General features: G+C 44.9%; 1 pseudogene; it reads left to right on the forward strand.

Annotated features, from left to right (window-relative positions):
• Positions 1–988: 988 nt before the first annotated feature.
• LOC120933950 lies at positions 989–1119 on the forward strand (annotated as a pseudogene).
• The last annotated feature ends 7389 nt before the right edge of the window (positions 1120–8508 follow it).

The following is an 8508-nucleotide window of genomic DNA, read 5'->3' on the forward strand; positions in this document are numbered from 1 at the left end:
TTACAAGTTAAAATCAGTTATTTTTGCTAGAAAACTACTTAGAGCCCCCAAAAATTATACATTGTTTTTTTTTAATACCCTAGAGAATAAAATGGCGGTCTTTGCAATACTTTCTGTAACACTGTATTTGTGCAGTAGTCTTACAAGAGCACTTTTTTTGAAAAAAAAAATAAGACAATAGTAAAGTTAGCCCATTTTTTTCAAAAATAATGCGAAAGATGGTATGCCAAGTAAATTGATACCCAACATGTTACGCTTCAAAATTTTTCCCACTTGTGGAATGGCGACAAAGGTTTACCCTTAACCACTTAAGGACCGCCTCCTGCACATATACGTCGGCAGAATGGCACGGCTGGGCACAAGCACGTAGGTCCTCTTTAAGTGCCCAGCGGTGGGTCACGGGCGCGCGTCCGCGACCCGGTCCAAAGCTTCGTGACCGCTGGACCCGCGGACCCGGTCCAAAGCTGGAGTCCCGCAATCGGCCCCCGGAGCTGAAGAACGGGGAGAGCTGTGTGTAAACACAGCTTCCTCGTTCTTCACTGTGGCGCCATCATTGATCGTGTGTTCCCTTTTATAGGGAAACACAATCAATGACGTCACACCTACAGCCACACCCCCCTACAGTTAGAAACACAAATGAGGTCACACTTAATCCCTTCAGCGCTCCCTTGTGGTTAACTCCCAAACTGCAATTGTCATTTTCACAGTAAACAATGCATTTTTAATGCATTTTTTGCTGTGAAAATGACAATGGTCCCAAAAATGTGTCAAAATTGTCCAACGTGTCCGCCATGTCACAGTCATGAAAAAAATCGCTGATCGCCGCCATTAGTAGTAAAAAAAAAAAAATTATAAAAATGCAATAAAACTATCCCCTATTTTGTAAACGCTATACATTTTGCAGAAAACCAATTGATAAACACTTATTGCAATTTTTTTTACCAAAAATAGGTAGAAGAATACGTATCGGCCTAAACTGAGGAAAACACTCGCTTCTCTGCCTTTTGGCTAAGATCAAGTGTAGTATCTGTTCTTATCAGTTGCCAATAGGTGGTGCTAAGCTGACTGTCCACGGTACCCTGTGGCAGGGGGAAAGGGATGGCAGTCGGCGGACGCTAAGCCTGTTGGTGTGGAGGTGGAAGCCTTCTGATTTGGACAGAGAGGCATGAGGTCGAAGCCAAGAGGCCGGGTCCCTGGCCGTTGGCCTGGATTTGGTGGTAACTGCCCCAGTCAGTTGTTCTGGAGGGAACCCTTGCTTCTCCTTTAACCGGGATGGAGCGGGTAGTACTTCCAGAATGTGATTAGGTGGGAGAGATAGGGGTTGTGGGTAGAGTCTGCGTCAGTAGGCTCTCCCCAACCTCTTCTCCCACCTTCCTGGCTGGGAAGGGTGCTGCCGGTCCGGACCGGGGGCTAGGGACCGTTGAAAAGCCCGTGGAGATTGTGCCCCTGGAGTGGCAGTCCAGGGGTGCCATACATTGCACGAGTGTTTGAGGGGCACTCATCGTGTGGCACCTTCAGGTCACTGATCTCCACAACACACTTTTCACACCTGCCGCTTGGGCCGGGCCTTTTGGCTAGGACCAGTGGAATTTTTATCCTGGCTGGAGGGCCGGCCAATGTATTTCACATTGGTCACTTTCCTCACCTTCCCATCTTCCTTTTCCCCACTTTCTTTTATTATTTTTCCCGTGTGTTGTTTTGTTTGTCACTCTTTTTGTTGGTGCTTGCACTTTATGTGTGGCGAGTAGGGTGCTGGTCCTCGGGCCGGTCTCTGAAAGTCTTGGGAGTTGGTGGACTCGGCCTTCTGGTTAGGTTCACCGGCTCTCATGGGGTCTCCCTTCGGGGGAGCCTCACCGAGGAGGGTTCTGTTTCGGCAGTCCCTCCGAGGATGTTGGGTCCTTGTGGCTTCGGCTGCTTGGACCAAGATGGGTCCATATGGCTTCGGCTGTATGGACCACAGTTTACTCTTTTCCCTGCCAGGAGCCTAACGCCCCGGGGGATCAGAGACGGGTCCTTTTCGGAGGACCACTGACGATGCACCCGTCGCAGTTTTTTGTGATGTCACTCTTTATGTGTGTGCACATTTTTCCCTGCACCGGGTGGAGTTTTTGGGTTGTGTTTTGCACGCCACAGGCTTTTCAACAGAAAAAATTTTCCCAACACTAGTTATTAGCACTAGCTGCATGGGATCCCTAACAGGCCCTCTCTTCCATACCCTCGCTCCTGTTTGTTAAGGAAGACCTTTGGCAACATCCAGCACTGAAGACTGGAATATTGGGTTGCTGGCTGTCTCAGGACCATTGATTAAGGTAATAGTATCTATTTGTAAGAAAAGCCCAGGGTGTGCTAATATGATGAAACCATTGCCTAAACTCACTGCAAGGCATGTATTAGTACACACGTATAGACGTACGTTGGGAGTAGGCAACCTGGGGTCCTCCATCTGTTGCAGAACTACAAGTCCCATCATGACTCTGGGAGTAATTGTAACTGCCAGCCTTGCAATGCCTCATGGGAAATGTAGTTCCACAACAGCTGGGGGGCCCGGGTTGCCTACCCCTGACGTACTGCGCTTACTGACGTGCACGTAGGTACACGCACTTGGCACTGGTATTGGTGACAAACAGCCTATTTAAGTTGGAATGTGACATAGACAGATTACTGATTGGCTTTTAACTATTTTTTGATTTGCCTTTGGCCCAACCTGCTAATTTTGCCTTCATGTGTAAGACTGGGCTTGCCTTTGACCTACCTTTGGATTTCTGTCTATAAGTGTTAGGCAAAATGTTCGGCCCAAGCATGAGTTGGGCAGAACATTGGCTGTTCGGCCCGTTCGTCCAACACCCAAATTTGAAGGGTGTTCGGTGGGTGTTCATCCTGCTGAATGCCCTGCAATGCACTGCGCACTGCACAGTGCATTTTGCACCCTAATTGGGCAATGCTTTGCCCAGAGTGCAGTGTAAGTGAGTGAGTCATCAGCTGTCAATGGTTTTCCCCGCTGACAGCATGGGGTTCCACAGTCCATACCAGGCCCTTCAGGTCTGGTATGGATTTTAAGGGTAAACCCACACCAAAATAAAAAAAAACGGCGTGGTGTCCCCTTTAACATCCATACCAGACCCTTATCTGGGCATGCAGCAAAGCAGGTCAGGATAAGGAAGGGAAGCAAGCAGCCTCCCCCATCCTGAACCATACCAGGTCACATTAACAAGGGGGCCCCCAGATCCCAGCCCTCCCATGTGAAGGAGTATGGGCATTCACCAAGAAAGTGTCAAAAAGTAATAAAAACAAACACACACAGTTTTTGACAATTAATTTATTAAAAAATAAAAATAGTGTAATAATGTAAATCCATCGTCATTCACGCCGCATGCTAAACCGCACACCCAAAAAAATTAAAGATGGTCCCGCCGTCATGAACGCTGGCTGCATACTACAGGCTCTGCTGCATAACAGCTCTTATATAGGTAAGGGGCAAGGTAACCTGGCTATGGCACCTGGTGACACTGCCCCTTCCAACGTCAAGGACCCAACATGCACCAGTTCGTCACATCAGAAGGGGGTCATGCCACCAGGTGACATAGCCTGGTGGCCCCACGCCTATCCTTATAAGGAATGTCAAACGGTGAATCCTGCAGTAGACAGCCAGCCTCCATGTCGGGAAAGCGTCTTTTATGCCTTTATTTTTCGGGTGCGGTGGGCAGCGTGATTGACGATGGATTTACATTGGGGACACAATTTTTAAAAAAATAATAAAGGAATAGTCAAACGTGTGTGTGTGGGTGTGTGTTTCTAACTTTTTGACACTTTTTTTGTCAATGAGTAGAGGTACTCTGCCCCAAAGCACCCCTCCCCCCATGTTGAGGGCACTTGCTTATCACCCCCCCTTTAATGACATGCCAGGCTGCATGCCCATAAAAGGGTCTGGTATTGATCTGGGGGGGATGGGATGCTGTTTTTTTTTTCTAATCGTCAATTTATTGTTTATTTCTTTTTTAGCGGTCAGCTGGGAAACCCATTGACAGATGATGACTCGTCAGTTGTTAAGGACGCCACGGCCGGTTTCCCTAGAAAACCAGGGGAATTGGGCAAGAGATGCAAGAGAAACCCCCTCTTCAGCTTGATCCCCGTCAGGTACCTGAGAGTATTAGAAATGTTATTTTAAAAAAAAAATCTATGTTGCTGATGAATAGGGTGGGGGAGGTAACATTTACTTTAAATGAATAGCAATGTACCTGTGCACTGCTCTGTGTAAAAAACAAACAAATTGGATAAAGATAGGTATTTTGGGCCAGATTCACAGTGGAGATACGACGGCGTATCTGCTAATAAGCCGTCGTATCTCTGTTTCTATCTATGCGACCGATTCATAGAATCAGTTACGCATAGATATCCCTAAGATCCGACAGGTGTAATTGTTTTACACTGTCGGATCTTAGGATGCAGTACCGCGGCTGCCGCTGGGGGGAGTTTGCGTCGTAAACCAGCGTCGGGTATGCAAATTAGGAGTTACGGCGGATCCACAACGGTTTTTCGCGTTCGCTACGTCGCCACTAGTATAGATTCCCGTCGCAAAGTTAGTTGTCGTTTTTGGTGCCCTAACTTTAGTCAGCAAGCGTATTGCTGTCTAAAGTATGGCCGTCGTTCCCGCGTTGAAATTTAAAATCGTTTGCGTAAGCCGTCCGGGAATACGTAATTACGCTACGTGCGTCGCCGTTTGAAAAAATTACGTCACGGCGCGCAATGCACGACGGGAGTTCGGAAACGGAGCATGCGCGGTAGGACCGGCGTGGGAGCGCGCCTAATTTAAATGGCACACGCCCATTTAAATTGGCCTGCCTTGCGCCGGAGGCCGCCGGCGTAGGTTTTCATTGCAAGTGCTTGGTGAATCAGGCACTTGCTATGAAAAATTGTGGCGGTGTAACATATCTACGATACATTACGCCGCCGCTCTTCTATGTGAATCTGGCCCATAGTGAATCCACGACTCTCGATTGGCAATCACTCAGGGAGAGCACAAAATCACCATAGCACAATATAGCCAGTAAAATGCAGTACATTTATTAAGTAGCTGCTTACATTACAATACAGTAAAATCCGTAGTACAGATGAAATGGAAAAAAACAATTGCCTCCTCATCACACTTTCGTACATTGTAGACACAGGAAGTGATGTCACAGGCTCCGCCCGACGCACTGCATCGCAGGTCATGTGACTTCCTTTGAGTGATGTCATCGCGTCTTCAGCCAATCGCAGAGCCAAAGCCAGCCAACCTGGAAGCAAGATGGGTAAAAATGGAACCGGCTGCAGCACTGACGTTGTGGCACTGGCACAGCTTTGTTTTAAGGTAAGTTTTACACAATGTGCTAGTATGCGATGCATATTAGCACATTATGACTTTACCTTGCAGGAAGAAAGAAAAAAAACTTCCAGCAGTATACAACTGCTTTATATGGAGCAGTGGGAGAGCAAATGCAGGGTCAGTATATGCTCAGGGGTAGGGATTAAAGTAAACTTCCTTTCCCTGAATTGCAAAGAACAGACTTGTATTGTTGTATGTTATCCTTTTGTCTGTGTGTTTTTTTTTTTATTTAGAAGGAACCAAGAGTGAGCATTTTGTGCTATGCCCTGGAAAATCTAGTAACTCTAGGGCCCTACTGGGGGGTCCCAATCTACAGGCTGTGCGCCTCAGTTATCTGTAATGGATCTCAGAGCCCCCCTTCATTGTATTTTCTTTTTCAGTCCAACACTCCTTTCAGTGTTCAGTATTCATATAATTTCATAGCTCGGTGCTGAATTCATTTCACCATCCAATTCTGCCTTCATTTCATTACCCTATTCTCATCTCATTGCTCTGACACATCATCTATTCTTTTCATAACCCAGTCATAAATTTCTTTCACGAGCCTGCTCGGAATGTACATCACTGACATGTTCTCTATTGATTTCAATGTCTTGGTTTATATAGCCTCAAGTCACACCTCCTTCTCCCACAATGTATCATCCAAAGCACCATCATGGTATAATGCAGGCATAATTGGGGTGGACTTAATTAACATAGGCAGGTAGGGCTAAAAAAATTAAATATTACTATCATTATTATTATTATTATTATTACTAAATAAAAAAAATAAGGATAATATACAGTATTAAAAAAACTCTATTGACTTCTACATTCTGTGATTGTTTTGGATGCAAATCTCAGGTAAGAGCCCCAATAGTTTGGTGCACATTTTTGGACCAGAGCCTCAATTGTTTCCGCTGAAAATGAATGCAGATCCAATTTTTATGCTGTTTGTCCAATACTATTGCAGTACAGCTAAGATAGCTGTATTAATGTGATTTTACTAAACAAAAGTACACAAACTATTTACAGGTTTAGGAACACAATACAAAATATACAGAGTGCTACAAATAAGCATACAACACACATGCAAATGCTACTTAACCTTCCTAGTGATTGAACATTGACAATTGTCTGTATGCGTTAGGAATACACTAAAAAGTCACTTAGCTTCCAATATATAGCTAGTCTACAATTCCCGTAGCCAACAGGACTCCAAAAGACCAAAGAAGAGCTTTCCCAGAAGGGACTCCACTAGAAAAAAGTAAACTCTGTCAGGGGGTTTAACACAAGAAGCCACATTGCAAGAGAGACAGAACATCAAGAACCCAGTTTCCTGCAATCAGTTGAGATAAAAGAAAAGGAGGAGGTGCCTGCCGTACCACCAGCTTTGCCTGGAGGTGAGAAGCCGACCCTTACCTTATGATGAGCGAGCTTTCACTTGATACTCTGTAAGCTTCCCCCTCCGTTCACATCATTGGAAATTCCGACAAGAAAAGTTTGATGTATGCTCCATCAGACTTTTTCTGTTGGAATTTCCGACAGCAAAAATTTGAGAGCTGGTTCTCAATTTTTCCGACAAGATGCTCGGAATCAATGATCTTCATTTTTCTCGGCTTGTTGTAGTGTTGTACATCACTGCTTTCTTGACGGTCGGAATTTTGTGTGACCGTGTGTATGCAACACAAGTTTGAGCCAACATTCCGTTGGAAAAAAACACGGGGCCAGATTCACGTAGATCAGCGGATCTTTAGATCCGCTCGATCTACCTGATTTAAGATCCGCTCCCGCAAGTTTGCGAGGCAAGTGGGTAATTCACAAACCACTTACCTCCAAACTTGCAGCGGTGGATCGTAAATCCCCCTAGCCGCGGAATTCAAATTCCGCGGCTAGGGGGAGTGTACTATTTAAATCAGGCGCGTTCCCGCGCCGATTTAAATGAGCATGCGCCGTCCACGTAATTTCCCGGCGTGCATTGCTCCCACTGACGTCACTAGGACGTCAGTGGTTTCGACGTGAGCGTAACTAGCGACGCGCGGGTTTCTGAATCGGCGTACGCAAACAACGTAAAAAAAATTAAAAGCGACGTGGGAACGACGGCTATACTTAACATTGGCTGTGCCTCATAGAAGCAGGGATAAGTATACGCCGGGAAAGCCGCTATGGAAACGTCGTAAGAACACTGTGTCGGGTCCGCGTACGTTCGTGAATTTGCGTATCTCGCTGATTTACATATTATTCAACGTAAATCAGCGGGAACGCCCCCGGCGCCATTTTCAAATTGAAAATAAGATCCGACAGTGTAACACAGTGTAACACTGTCGAATCTTAGCCATATCTATGCGTAACTGATTCTATGAATCAGACGCATAGATAGGACCAATTTAAGTCAGAGATACGATGGTGTATCAGGAGATACACCGTCGTATCTCTTTGTGAATCTGGCCCACGGTTTTCTTGTCGGAATTTCCGATCGTGTGTACGTGGCATAAGGATGGCTGGCGCCATTGCTTCAACCCATAGTTATTATCCTATATGGACCTTTATGCACTTTATGGCCTTCATATAATTTTGTATTATATTATATTTGTTATATTTTATTTTAATTTATTGGCTGAGCCACTTGCCCACATATTTTAAAGTTGTTTTGAGACTACTTAACACGTGGTACACACCCTCTGTGTGCCAGAACCCCCTGATCTCTTAATCAGTTGAAATGTCTGAGTTCTATTTGCTATGGCAATCACAGACCAGCTATAAAAAGCTAACTGATTTTTTAGTGTATTGCTATAGCATTGACATGTTAATTCGCTAGGAAGGTTAGGTAGTGCATGAATGTGTGTATACATACTTATACTATGTATGTTGTGTATTGTATTCCTGTAACTGCAAATACTGTAGTTTGTATACACAGCATTTTTGTTTAGCAAAAGCACATTAATACTACTACAGGGTCAGATTCCTTAGCTTTAACCATAACAGTGATACATACTGTATATTGTCCCATTCCAATTTTTTTGGGGAGCATCCCTACAGATGAAGTCATATTTTGATGTCTACTTATTTTTTTTTTACCAGTTCCTCCCCCCTCTTTTCCTTTTAATACCTATTTTATTTGTATTTTCGATCCAACACTTATCACTTGTGTACAGTTTATTTTTTCC

Source organism: Rana temporaria, chromosome 3 (genome assembly GCF_905171775.1).
Source record: "Rana temporaria chromosome 3, aRanTem1.1, whole genome shotgun sequence".
Lineage (NCBI taxonomy): Eukaryota > Metazoa > Chordata > Amphibia > Anura > Ranidae > Rana > Rana temporaria.